This window comes from Limanda limanda, chromosome 14, assembly GCF_963576545.1.
Source record: "Limanda limanda chromosome 14, fLimLim1.1, whole genome shotgun sequence".
Taxonomy (NCBI): Eukaryota; Metazoa; Chordata; class Actinopteri; order Pleuronectiformes; family Pleuronectidae; genus Limanda; species Limanda limanda.
The window spans coordinates 323,304-338,692 of NC_083649.1; the positions used below are offsets into that span (position 1 = coordinate 323,304).

General features: G+C 43.1%; 1 pseudogene; it reads right to left on the bottom strand.

The window, feature by feature from the left end:
• The window catches only part of LOC133019684 (uncharacterized), a 47,464-nt pseudogene extending 32,075 nt beyond the window's left edge, over positions 1-15,389 (bottom strand).

Sequence of the window (15,389 nt, forward strand, 5' to 3'; positions counted from 1 at the left end):
AGGGCTTTCCCATGCTCAAAAAGTTGCTAAACTTTTCAGTAAATTAGAATGTGGTGGAAAATTACGTATTCTGGAGTATTTGGAAATGGGCGTGGCAAAATGGCTCAACAGCGCCACCTGGAACGCAGCCCCTAGGTTTCCCCATGGCCGATCTTCACCAAAATCGGGGAAAAGGTGTATCGTGACTAATCATACAAAAAAGCCTCAAGGAGCATTATGAAAAAAGCAACAGGAAGCCCGCCATTTTGGATTTAGTGGCCATTTTGGCCATATTTCACGTTTTTACTTTGATGTACTTGTCGAAGGGCTTTCATCGGATCAACTTCAAATTTAGATGAGTGCCATCACAACAATCTGCAAATGTAAAGTTATCAAAAGATAATTTTTTTATCACACCGTGTGATCGTGGCGTTCAACAAAGTCTGAAGGAAACACATTGACTCATATTTATTTGAGTCAAATAAGCTGTACTGGCAATGTTTAGACACAAGATGGCAGTATAAGACCATGAATTGACCAAGGACCACATTGTCTTTCACAGGTCATAGGAGTTCTTTCAAACAGTTTTAATGTGTTGGAAACTCAGCTACACTTACATATGTTTGACAATTAATGTTGATAGATAACTTTAGTACATGATTGAGGGTAAAAATAGTATATTTAACATGTACGTTACAGTGTGTGACCGTGGCCTGGCGACAGAGTTTGATTACACGCCATCGAAACACGAGCTTCTGTATCTCAGGCATATTTGGTCCAATCAAGTCCAAACTAGACACATAAGACAAGAGTCGCGACCCGAAGACAACAACACAGAAATCGTGACTTAAAATCACAGCGCCCCATGGTGGCAACAGGAAATGTCTTGTTTTTTGTATGTCTTACACTTGGAAGTATTTCTCCTCATCCACTTTGCGCAACCATGTCAAACTGTGGCGAATGGGTCTCAAGGCATTGATAATTAAGATATTACATTACTGTGACTTTTCGTCAAACGCCATATTAATGGCGTGGCATCAAAGTTCACCAACTCGCCATGACACACGAAATTGCTATAACTTCATAGTTCAAGGTTCAATCTCCGTCAAACTACATGTGTGTATCAACAGCCCCCCCCTGAAAGCTGTCAGATGGGTTTAAGGAATGGGCGTGGCAATATAACTGACTAGCGCCCCCTAAAGGGCAGCCCCGGCACTACGATTGGCCTAAGCTACGAAAATCGACGGGGACATGTGTCTTTTCATGACAAAGAAATAAGTCTCTTGGATAGATATGCTAGAGTAAACAGGAAGCCGGCCATTTTGGATTTGGTGGCCATTTTGGCCATATTCTGCATATTTACTTTAATATACTTGTCGTACAGCTTTCATCAGATCAACTTAAAATTTAGATGAGTGTCTTCACAAGAAGATGAAGTACTAAAGTTATCAAAACATAAACTATAGGTTACAGCGTGTAACCGTGTCCAGTCGTCAAAGTTTGATTACACGCCATCGAAACACGAGCTTCTGTATCTCAGGCATATTTGGTTCAATCAAGACCAAACTAGACATGTAAGACAAGGGTCACGACCTGATGACATCTACAGAGACACCATGACTTAAAATCACAGCGCCACCTGCTGGCTACAGGAAGTGAAGCGTTTATCCTTGCCGCAGTGCAAAAAACCCATGCAACGCGGAGACGGCCGCTTGGTCATTGAACGCTGTGTCTTCCCCGACCGCAACAGACTTGAAACGCGCGTGTGCTCGGGCCCGTTAGTGCTACAACGTAGCCCTAGTTATTATTATTATTATTATTATTCATCAAAATGAATTGGCTTTTTGAGGGCTTTCCCATGCTCAAAAAGTTGCTAAACTTTTCAGTAAATTAGAATGTGGTGGAAAATTACGTATTCTGGAGTATTTGGAAATGGGCGTGGCAAAATGGCTCAACAGCGCCACCTGGAACGCAGCCCCTAGCTTTCCCCATGGCCGATCATCACCAAAATCGGGGAAAAGGTGTATCGTGACTAATCATACAAAAAAGCCTCAAGGGGCATTATGAAAAAAGCAACAGGAAGTCCGCCATTTTGGATTTAGTCGCCATTTTGGCCATATTTCACGTTTTTACTTTGATGTACTTGTCAAAGGGCTTTCATCGGATCAACTTAAAATTTAGACGAGTGTCATCACACTAATATGGAGTACTAAAGTTATCAAAAGATACATTTTTTGTCAGAGCGTGTGACCGTGGCGTGGCGTCAAAGTTTGATTAAACGCCATCAAAACACGGGCGTCTGTATCTCGGACATATTTGGTCTAATCAAGTCCAAACTAGACACATAAGACAAGAGTCACGACCCGAAGACAACAATGCAGAAATCGTGACTTAAAATCACAGCGCCCCCTGGTGGCAGCAGGAAATGTCTTGTTTTTGGTACGTCTCACACTTGGAAGTATTTCTCCTCATCCCCTTTGCACAACCATGTGAAACTATGTCAAATGGGTCTCAAGACATTGATAATGAAGATATAAGATTACTGTGACTTTTCGTCAAACGCCATATTAATGGCGTGGCATCAAAGTTCATCAATTCGCCATGACACACGAAATTGCTATAACTTCGGTGTTCAAGGTTCAATCTCCCTCAAACTACATGTGTGTGTCAACAGCCCCCCCCTGAAAGCTGTCAGACGGGTTTAAGGAATGGCCGTGGCAATATAACTGACTAGCGCCCCCTAAAGGGTAGCCCCGGCACTACGATTGGCCTACAGCTACAAAAATCGACGGGGACGTGTGTCTTTTCATGACAAAGAAATAAGTCTCTTGGATAGATATGCTAGAGTAAACAGGAAGCCGGCCATTTTGGATTTGGTGGCCATTTTGGCCATATTCTGCATATTTACTTTGATATACTTGTCGTAGACCTTTCCTCAGATCAACTTAAACTTTATATGAGTCCAATCACAACAAGATGGAGATTCAAAGTTATCAAAATTTTATTTTTTCGTCAGAGCCTCTGACCATGGCGTGGCGTCAAAGTTTGATGAAACGCCATCAACACATGAGTTTCTGTATCTCAGACATATTTGGTCTGATCAAATCCAAACTAGACACATAAGACAAGATTCCCGACCTGAAGACATCTACACAGAAATCGTGACTTAAATTCACAGCGCCCCCTGGTGGCTACAGGAAGTGAAGCGTTTATCCTTGCCGCAGTGCCGAACGCATGCAACGCGGAGACGAGCGCTTGCTCATCCAACATTCTCTCTTCCCCGACCGCAACAGACTTGGAACGCGCGTGTGCTCGGGCCCGTTAGTGCTACAACGTAGCCCTAGTTATTATTATTATTTTTCTTCATACAAATGAATTGGCTTTTTGAGGCCTTTAACATGCTCAAAAAGTTGTTAAACTTTGCAGTAAATTAGAAGGCGGTGAAAATTTACGTATTCTTGAGTATTTGGAAATGGGCGTGGCAAAATAACTCAACAGCGCCACCTACAGAAAAGCCCCTCATTTAGCATTCACCGATCCTCACGAAAAAAATAACTAGTTGTGTATCGTGACCAGACGCACAAAAAAGTCCATCAGTGCGTTATGAAATAAGCAACAGGAAGCCCGCCATTTTGGATTTAGTCGCCATTTTGGCCATATTTCACGTTTTTACTTTGATGTACTTGTCGTAGGGCTTTCATCAGATCAACTTCAAATTTAGATGAGTGCCATCACAACAGTTTGAAAGTGTAAAGTTATCAAAAGATAATTTTTTTATCACACCGTGTGATCGTGGCGTTCAACAAAGTCTGAAGGAAACACATTGACTCATATTTGAGTCAAATAAGCTGTTCTGGCAATGTTTAGACACAAGATGGCAGTATAAGACCATGAATTGACCAAGGACCACATTGTCTTTCACAGGTCATAGGAGTTCTTTCAAACAGTTTTAATGTGTTGGAAACTCAGCTACACTTACATATGTTTGACAATTAATGTTGATAGATAACTTTAGTTCATGATTGAGGGTAACATTAGAATATTTAACATGTACGTTACAGTGTGTGACCGTGGCCTGGCGACAGAGTTTGATTACACGCCATCGAAACACGAGCTTCTGTATCTCAGGCATATTTGGTTCAATCAGGTCCAAACTAGACATGTAAGACAAGAGTCACGACCTGATGACATCTACAGAGACACCATGACTTAAAATCACAGCACCACCTGCTGGCTACAGGAAGTGAAGCGTTTATCCTTGCCACAGTTCAAAAAACGCATGCAACGCGGAGACGAGCGCTTGGTCATTGAACGCTGTGTCTTCCCCGACCGCGACAGACTTGAAACGCGCGTGTGCTCGGGCCCGTTAGTGCTACAACGTAGCCCTAGTTAGGGCCCGAGCACCTCCGGTGGGAGGCCCTATTGAAATTGAAAGGATTATTATTATTATTATTAGGGCCCGAGCACCTCCAGTGGGAGGCCCTATTGAAATTGAAATGATTCTTATTATTATTCTCCGCCAAGTTAAATTGGCTTTTTGAGGGCTTTCCCATGCTCAAAAAGTTTCTAAACTTTGCAGTAAATTAGAAATGTGTGAAAATGGCCATATTCTGTAGTATTTGGAAATAGGCGTGGCAAAATAGCTCAACAGCGCCACCTACAGAAAGCCCCCTCAGTTAACTTTCACCGATACTCACGAAAAAAGAGATGGTTGTGTATCATGACCAGACGCACAAAAAAGTCTCTCAGTGCGTTATTAAAAAAACAAGAGGAAGTCCGCCATTTTGGATTTAGTCGCCATTTTGGCGATATTCCACGTTTTTACTTTGATGTACTTGTCGTAGGGCTTTCATCGGATCAACTTAAAATTTAGACGAGTGTCATCACAACAATATGGAGTACTAAAGTTATCAAAAAAATCAACTTTTCGTCAGAGCCTGTGACCGTGGCGTGGCGTCAAAGTTTGATTAAACGCCATCAAAACACGGGCGTCTGTATCTTGGACATATTTGGTCCAATCGAGTCCAAACTACACACATAAGACAAGAGTCGCGACCCGAAGACAACAACACAGAAATCGTGACTTAAAATCACAGCGCCCCCTGGTGGCAGCAGGAAATGTCTTGTTTTTTGTACGTCTTACACTTGGAAGTATTCCTCCTCATCCACTTTGCACAACCATGTGAAACTATGTCAAATGGGTCTCAAGACATTGATAATGAAGATATAAGATTACTGTGACTTTTCGTCAAACGCCATATTAATGGCGTGGCATCAAAGTTCATCAACTCGCCATGACACACGAAATCGCTCTAACTTCTGTGTTCAAAGTTCAATCTCCCTCAAACTAAACGTGTGTGTCAACAGCCCCCCCCTGAAGACTGTCAGATGGGTTTAAGAAATGGGCGTGGCAAAATAACTGACCAGCGCCCCCTAAAGGGCAGCCCCGGCACTATGATTGGCCTACAGCTACGAAAATCGACGGGAACATGTGTCTTTTCATGACAAAGAAATAAGTCTCTTGGATAAATATGCTAGAGTAAACAGGAAGCCCGCCATTTTGGATTTGGTGGCCATTTTGGCCATATTCTGCATATTTACTTTGATATACTTGTCGTAGAGCTTTCCTCAGATCAACTTAACATTTATATGAGTCTAATCACAACAAGTTGGAGATCGAAAGTTATCAAAATTTTATTTTTTCGTTAGAGCCTCTGACCATGGCGTGGCGTCAAAGTTTGATGAAACGCCATCAACACACGAGTTTCTGTATCTCAGACATATTTGGTCTGATCAAATCCAAACTAGACACATAAGACAAGATTCCCGACCTGAAGACATCTACACAGAAATCGTGACTTGAAATCACAGCTCCCCCTGGTGGCTACAGGAAGTGAAGCGTTTATCCTTGCCGCAGTGCCGAACGCATGCAACGCGGAGACGAGCGCTTGCTCATCCAACGTTCTCTCTTCCCCGACCACGACAGACTTGGAACGCGCGTGTGCTCGGGCCCGTTAGTGCTACAACGTAGCCCTAGTTAGGGCCCGAGCACCTCCGGTGGGAGGCCCTATTGAAATTGAAAGGAACAAATGAATTGGCTTTTTGAGGGCTTTCCCTTGCTCAAAAAGTTGTTAAACTTTGCAGGAAGTTAGAAATGGGTGAAAATTTACGTATTCTGGAGTATTTGGAAATGGGCGTGGCAAAATAGCTCAACAGCGCCACCTACGGAAAGCCCCCTCAGTTAACTTTCACCGATCCTCACGGAAAAAAAGGTGGTTATGTATCATGACAAGACGCACAAAAAAGTCTCTCAGTGCGTTATGAAATATGCAACAGGAAGTCCACCATTTTGGATTTAGTGGCCATTTTGGCCATATTCAACATTTTTACTTTGATGTACTTGTCGTAGAGCTTTCATCGGATCAACTTAAAATTTAGACGAGTCTAATCAGAACAATATGGAGTACTAAAGTTATCAAAAAATCAACTTTTCGTCAGAGCGTGTGACCGTGGCGTTGCGTCAAAGTTTGATTAAACGCCATCAAAACACGGGCGTCTGTATCTCTGACATATTTGGTCCGATCGAGTCCAAACTAGACACATAAGACAAGAGTCGCGACCCGAAGACAACAACACAGAAATCGTGACTTAAAATCACAGTGCCCCATGGTGGCAGCAGGAAATGTCTTGTTTTGGGTACGTCTTACACTTGGAAGTATTCCTCCTCATCCACTTTGCAAAACCATGTGAAACTATGTCAAATGGCTCTCAAGACATTAATAATGGAGATATAAGATTACTGTGACTTTTCGTCAAACGCCATATTAATGGCGTGGCATCAAAGTTCATCAACTCGCCATGACACACGAAATCGCTGTAACTTCTGTGTTCAAGGTTCATCTCCCTCAAACTACATGTGTGTGTCAACAGCCCCCCCCTGAAAGCTGTCAGACGGGTTTAAGGAATGGACGTGGCAAAATAACTGACTAGCGCCCCCTAAAGGGCAGCCCCAGCACTACGATTGGCTTACTTCTACAAAAATCGACAGGGACATGTGCCTTGTCATGACAAAGAAATAAGTCTCTTGGATACATATGGTAAACCAAACAGGAAGTCCGACATTTTTGATTTAGTGGCCATTTTGGCCATAATCCATATTTTTACTTCGATGTACTTGTCGTAGAGCTTTCTTCGGATCAACTTCAAATTTAGACGAATGTCTTCACAACAAGATGGAGATCTAAAGTTATTGGAATTTTAACGTTTCGTCATACCCTGTGACCGTGGCCTGGCGTCAAAGTTTGATTACACGCCATCGAAACACGAGCTTCTGTATCTCAGGCATATTTGGTTCAATCAAGTCCAAACTAGACATGTAAGATGAGAGTCGAGTCCTGATGACATCTACAATGACACAATGACTAAAAATCACAGCGCCACCTACTGGCTACAGGAAGTGAAGCGTTTATCGTTGCCGCAGTGCGCAAACGCATGCACGCGGAGACGAGCGCTTGGTCATTGAACGCTGTCTCTTCACCGACCGCAACAGACTTCAAACGTGCGTGTGCTCGGGCCCGTTAGTGCTACAACGTAGCCCTAGTTATTATTATTATTATTATTATTTTCCGCCAACTTAAATTGGCTTTTTGAGGGCTTTCCCATGCTCAAATAGTTTCTAAACTTTGCAGTAAATTAGAAATGTGTGAAAATGGCCATATTCTGTAGGATTTGGAAATAGGCGTGGCAAAATAGCTCAATAGCGCCACCTACAGATAAGCCCTTCATTTAGCATTCACCGATCCTCACAAAAAAAATACCCAGTTGTGTATCCTCACCAGACGCACAAAAAAGCCTCTCAGTGCGTTATGAAAAAAGCAACAGGAAGTCCGCCATTTTGGATTTAGTCGCCATTTTGGCGATATTCCACGTTTTTACTTTGATGTACTTGTCGTAGGGCTTTCATCGGATCAACTTAAAATTTAGACGAGTGTCGTCACAACAATATGGAGTACTAAAGTTATCAAAAAAATCAACTTTTCGTCAGAGCCTGTGACCGTGGCGTGGCGTCAAAGTTTGATTAAACGCCATCAAAACACGGGCGGCTGTATCTCGGACATATTTGGTTCAATCGAGTCCAAACTAGACACATAAGACAAGAGTCGCGACCTGAAGACATCAACACAGAAATCGTCACTTAAAAGCACAGCGCCCCCTGGTGGCAACAGGAAATGTCTTGTTTTTGGTACGTCTTACACTTCGAAATATTCCTCCTCATCCACTTTGCACAACCAAGTGAAACTATACTAGTGTCATCACAACAATGTGGACATCTAAAGTTATCAAAAGCTCACGTTTTCGTTACACCGTGTGACCGTGGCGTTGCGTCAAAGTTTCCATAGAATAAAGACTCAAATTCTAAGCTGAACCTACAATATTAAGACACTAGAGGGCAGCAAAGACCATGGTTTGATCAAGGAACACATCTTCTTTCCCAGGGATAGAGGTCATTCAGACAGTTTGAATGTGTTTGAAACTAATTTATATTTATAGATGTTTGACAATTAATGTTGTTAGATAACTTTAGTTCATGATTAAGGATAAAAAGGAATATTTAACATGTACGTTACACTGTGTGACTGCGGCCCGGCGTCAAACTTTGATTAGACGCCATCAAAACACACGCTTCTGTATCTCAGACATATTTGGTTCAATCGAATCCAAACTAGCCAGGTAATACAAGAGTAGTCACCTGATGACATCTACAAAGTAATCATGACGCGGAGACGAGCGCTTGGTCATTGAACGCTCTCTCTTCCCAGACCGCAACAGGCTTGAAACGCGCGTGTGCTCGGGCCCGTTAGTGCTACAACGTAGCCCTAGTTATATTTAAAATTCATTTGGGACCCTTTAACTTTTAAACTAAGGGAAGAAGGTTTTTATTTTTTGTTTTGGTTTATGAGTTATCTTAACATCCAATGCTCTTATTCTGAAAGGTGATGTTAAGCTCCAATTGTTGTTTTTATTTCATCATGAAGAAAATTGTGGCAGAATAACTTTCATTTAAATCGTTTTGAACTGTTTTAGCTGTCAACTCTGAAATGTTTGATTGAATCTCATGTCTCATACATTTGCCTTTTTGTATGTGATTCCTGTTTTATCACAGGACAGTTTGACATCAAAGCTTCTGAATTATCGTATAATGGAGCAGTCGAATGAATTTTGGAAAAGGGTTTGAACACAAATTCTCAAACGTTGTCATATCTGCTGCTATTTGAAATTCAAGTTGTTTAATTTTATTTTTAATGTCCACTGATTTGGCTGACCACACCTCAAACGTTTTAGTGAAATTGTTGACTACCAAAAGAGGGTATGTATGTTTTGATTCAATTATTAGGGCCCGAGCACCGAAACGGTGCGAGGCCCTATTGAAATTGAAGGCATTTTTCTTTTAGGGCCCGAGCACCGAAATCGGTGGGAGGCCCTATTGAAATTGAAAGGATTATTCTGAGCGTAGTGAAAGGGCCTTTTGACGGCTTTCCCATGCTCAAAAACTTTTCTAAAGTTTGCAGTAAATTAGTGGTGGAAATTGACGTATTCTGGAGTAATTTGAAATGGGCGTGGCAAAATAGCTCAACAGCGCCACCTACGGAAAGCCCCCTCAGTTAGCTTTAACCGATCCTCACGAAAATAAAGACAATTGTGTATCATGACCAGACGCACAAGAAAGCCTCTTGGAGCATTATGAAAAACGCAACAGGAAGTCCGCCTTTTTGGATTTAGTGGCCATTTTTGCCATATTCCACATTTTTACTTTGATGTAGTTGTCGTAGAGCTTTCATCGGATCAACTTAAAATTTAGACGAGTGTCATCACAACCATATGGAGATCTAAAGTTATCAAAAGATCAACTTTTCACCAGAGCGTGTGACCGTGGCCTGGCGTCAAAGTTTGATCAGCCATCAAAACATGGGCGACAAAGACATAAACACAGAAATCGTGACTTAGAAGCACAGCGCCCCCTGGTGGCAACAGGAAATGTCTTGTTTTTGGAACGTCTTACACTTGGAAGTACTCCTCCTTATCCACTTTGCGAAACCATGTGAAACTGTGGCGAATGGGTCTAAAGGGATTGATAATGAAGATATAAGATTACTGTGACTTACTGCTGTTACCACCTAGCTCAAAGATGGCAACAAGAAGGGAGGCCACACACAAACCTCTCAAGCCAAAAGTAAAATTTTTTAACTCCAAATCAAGATAGCTCTAACTACGTAGTGGGATGTGTAAAATATGTTACGTGTCAGTGGTGTTAACAGTGTTTGGATGTGTGAAAATAAGGTGTGATGTATGTTGTAAGGTGCAGAAGCAGAGAAAAACAAAGGCTGAGGGCCCCATGCCCCTAGAAGCAGCCTTTAGATCTGTAGCTGAAGCCCAGCCCAAAAGGGCAGGCCCAGGGTGACGCCCCTGCCAGCTCTACCTGTGCCTGGAAAACAACTCCTCAGTCTCTCACAGGTCAAGTGGTCAACCTGAGAAGGACATGGATACATTATTATGTCTCTAATCTTCACAAATTAAGTATGATTTCATAAAACATAAAAGATGATTAACTCACCAGACTAGAGGAGACTCAACAGACAAACTTTGGTACAGTGAAGGCAGAGAGTGGAGGCAGACAGAGAGCAAGTCCTCAAACATGGACAGAGGGGGAACAACTCCTCAGGCTCTCACAGGTCAAGTGGTCAACCTGAGAAGGACATGGATACATTATTAGGTCTCTAATCATCACAAATTAAGTATGATTTCATAAAACATAAAAGATGATTAACTCACCAGACTAGAGGAGACTCAACAGACAAACTTTGGTAAAGTGAAGGCAGAGAGTGGAGGCAGACAGAGAGCAGGTCCTCGAACATGGACAGAGGGGGAACAACTCCTCAGGCTCTCAAACATTATAATGTCTGAAAAATAAAGAAAATGTTTTCCTCTGTCCTGCACCTAGAGTTGAGAACTTTTTGGATGTGTGTTTCTTTTAAAACCTTTTGAAAATTATTATAATTATGAAGTATGAATTTATACATTAAAAAATACATGATAAACTTACCAAATTCTAACAGTGGTCCCAAATGTCCACATATAACAGAGGGAGAACGACTCCTCAAATATATATCAACAACCTGTAATGGAGAATAATTGATCATTTAGTGTACATGATCACACCATTAAGGATCAACACATAAGCACAATAAAACTTCTGAAAAGAATTATTAGAAATGACAAATAATGAATTACTACATCCATAATGATTAAAAATGATTAACAATGACAATGTGTGATAATAACAATAATATTAAATATTTCTCCCCTTATCAGTGGAGCAGCTTTTTAAGCAGCTCACTCTTCTCTGCAAGTCTGTCTATCACCGAGTCAGAGTCCAAGGCCATGAGAATGTCTTTCTCTGTGGCCATCAACATAAATGCCTCCAATTTGTCAGGTGAGAGGGTGCTTCTGAGTCTGTTTTTAATTAACTTCAGGATTGAAAAAATGTGCGCTCACAAGCCACCTGCGTGAGGGATAATGTAAGCAGGTATTTATAAGCAAGTCTAGGACAGGGTATGCATCTGTTAGCATGTTGAAACGGCGAAGTATCTGGTAGCAGCACAGAGGGCATTCTTTGCAGGAGCAACAGCTTATGGGAGTTATCTCAACCTCTTCTGTGTTGTCCTCCTCTCCACCTGATCCATTTTCTACTGTTCTTGCCTTGTACTCTGCCAATGGGGATGCCTTCAGCCTGTTCCACTGGAGTGCAAAGCTTTTCAATTCAGCCTGCATATTTTCCTTGGTTGCCCTGCTGTCAAATCCTTGCAAGCACTTGCTTAAGTCTTGAAGGGCAGACTGGGGAAGAGCACTGGTGCAGAGCTGAGGGAAGTTTCTGGGATCCAGACATGCCAAGTCAGCATATAGATTGCCGTGTGTTAAAAAGCGCCTATGAATGGCTTCAATTGCTGTGTCCATGATCCGGTTATGTACATTCACTTCATAGGATTTTTCTGCATCATCCAGGGTCTCATCCTGAGCCATCTCTCCAGGCAAGACTTTCTTCCTCCTTCCCCTCTTTTGTGGCAGTTTGGCCTCCACTTCAATGTCTGTGTCATCTCTCTCTTGGATTTCTGTGTTTGTCCAGTTGACAAATGTGTCTGCTGCTTTTTTTACAGATTTAAAATCTCTTCCCAAGCTTTTCAGCATATCCTGTGTCGATGCCACCATTCTGTGAGCAGAGAGGATGTCCAATCCTGCCGTCTGAAGGTATTTAGACAATGGAGAGGTATGTTCAAATATGCGGAGGAAGATTTGAGCCGTCAAGATCGTCTCATACTTGAGCAATGACTCTGCATATCCTCTGGCCATGACACGGACACATGGTTTCACTGCTGCCTGTTTCTGTATAGCTGATAATGTCAACAGCACATCAACATACAGCCCATCTTCCGGCTTTCCAAAGGAGCCAAACACCTTCTTCAGTGCCTCATGCTTGGCCCACCAGCGTGTCTCGCCAATAGGAGCAAGGCGTTTACGTCTTTTGTTTCTGCCTGTCTCTTCCCACAAATTCATTCTTTGATATGACTCTTTGATGAATACTGCAATGCCATTGAGGAGCGCAAACAGGGACCCACTCTCAATAACAATCTGGGTTGTGTTTGCAAACACCAGATTTAGTACATGTGCGTAGCACCATACATGCACCTGGTTTGGAGATTGTGCAGACAGCAGTGAGGAGAATCCTTTGTATTGGCCTTGCATGTTCGATGCCCAATCAGTCGCATTTCCAATGCACATGGTCTTGCTGAGGCCCATTTTGTCCAGAACTTCTGACAGCATGTCGACAAAGGCCTGTCCAGTGGATGAACTGCACTTCAGCACTGCAACAAGCCTCTCATGAACAACATCACTAACATACCTCACAATTATAGAGCATTGATCCTGAGAGGTTATGTCCTGTGTGGTGTCCAGTTGAACTGAAAACATTCCTGCTTTCTTGATATCACAGGAGATGTTTTCTTGAATCAGATGAATTGCATCCATCACAGAGTTGACTGTGGTTTTGGAGAGTAAAGTTACAAGGGAGCCTCTGCCTCTTGTGCCACCAGACAAATGCAACTTTTTGCTGTTCTCAATGCAGCTGTCCAGGTGCTCTTTTAAACAGAAATCATACTTCCCCAGTAGAAGTATGAGTTCCAAAAAATTACCATGATCAACTGTGTGGTCTTCCAGGGTATATGCTGCCTCATTTTCTGACCTCCTGTATGCAAGCCCCCTCTTCCCAAGAACCTTGATGACATCTATGATGCGCTCCAAAACCTGCCGCCTCTTTCTGACCTGCTCTCTGTGCGCCGACATCTGACTGCCACCAAACACACTGCTGATATCAGCACTGGCTTATTTCAAGAGGTAAGCTTCAGCACAGTTTCTGTGTGCACTAATCTTCTCGTGTTCCTCTGTGCGCTAGGGTATATGCCTCCAATCTGACATTCCACTGATGAACAGACTGTTATCAGTTCTCTTACCGAATGCCATGCAGATGAAACAATACAGCATGTGACGCTCTGGACAGTACGTCAGCCACTTTCTACTGGTGCCATCTCTGCTACAGAATAATTTCTGCTCCACTGGATAACTACTTTTTTGCTGAGGGTAATAGTTTAAAAATGACTGGAGATTTTTCTGATCAGGTTGTGAAAAAAAAGTTATTTGACTGGCACACTCAGTCTCTACAGCTGTTTCCCCTCTCAGGTGATCCTGTCTTTGGGCTGACACACTCCTCACTCTCTACAGCTGTTTCCTTCTCAGGTGATCCTGTCTTTGGGCTGCCTGCATTGGCCTGGCTCACTCCCTGAATTGACCAGCCTGACTTGCCCTGAACCTGTCTGGGCTGGACATAGGGAAAGTATTTATCATTGGATGGGGAAACTCAACCACAGAATCATGTAGGCTACAAGAAATTCTCACAAAAAATAAGTACACCGCATTCATATTTTTTTTCTTTGCTTCACAACATTAACAGTGCATTGAGTTTTCACAAAGTAGTGACAGGCAGCTCAGGGCACGTGACAAATGAATGAGAGACCGATCCGTATGAATGAACTGTTGTGCTTACTGCTCGTCACACAGCCTGAGTGGCCTGGCTAGCTTATGCAGCTGCACATGTCTCAAAAATGTAGCCTAGCTAGCCCCCAGGCTAACGTTAGTTACCATGTCTGCCTACACACACTCATCTTTGTCGAGTCCTCCTCGCTCGTCTCCCGGCGCACCTGCTGCTGCTGGGCTGGTGAACCCCGCACCAAATAGGTCTGTCAGATTGGCACATTTAGCCGCCTCCACCTCCAGAGACTTCAGCTTTTTTTTACGGTGCTTCTCAGCGCCACCGGGGCGTTTTTTACTCTTACTATTTCTGTCTCAGCAGCAGCCCGTCCCGCGACTCCCACCGCCAATGCCATGAGGTCCCGCCCACCCTGGTTTGTGATGTGATTGACAGCCCTGTCAGGGCTGTCAGCCAATGATTGATTGACGATGACAAACAATAGACCAATAATATGTGTCGATGCTGGCAACACACTGCTAGCCCTCTGTAGCCAATTGGCGGGCCCAATAGGAGGGAATTTAGAGAGGAAGAAGAGAAAAAAAAACAAAAAAAAAACGTAGCGGACCAGACCGGCCCACATTGGGTTAGCGGCCCACCGGGACGATGCCCGGTATGCCAGATGGCCAGTCCACCCCTGCCTATAACAAACAGTAAAGCTTTTCTTAACACTCACCTCTGTCTCCGAGTTGTGCGATTGAATCCTCAGACTCTACTGCACCCGTTACACCTTGCCCTTTTCTGCCCTTTGCCTTCCCCGTGTTGTCCGCACCTATCCACACCACTGTTCACACACATACACACACTTTAACGTGTGGTCAGATACACATAATGTCCTTTGAGTGTAAACGCACATACATTCTTCTTCTTTTCACTTCAGATGATTCATGCTTAAACTCTGATACAGGCTTCTCTCTCACCGCACATCAGTACACACACATCTCCAGCTAGTTTCAAGATTGAACATTCTCATGCTCCGTATCAAGAAGGGAGGTGAGGCAGATAACGAACAGACCTCCCTCCCTCACACACACAGCGAACAGATTAGACTAGAGGTTTTCATGCCTTTCTCACAGTTTTCCATGAATAACTTCATTATATTAATTTCTAAAACGTCCTCTCTCCTGTGAGATCATCAGTCTTAGAATGCTTTGGGGCCAGAACACTTTGACCTCACTTCACTTCACTTCACACATATACTGAGCACACACACTCAGGCAACATGCTTATGACCTCTGGTAACCATAGCAATGGCGTGCACGTACAACGTCGTCAT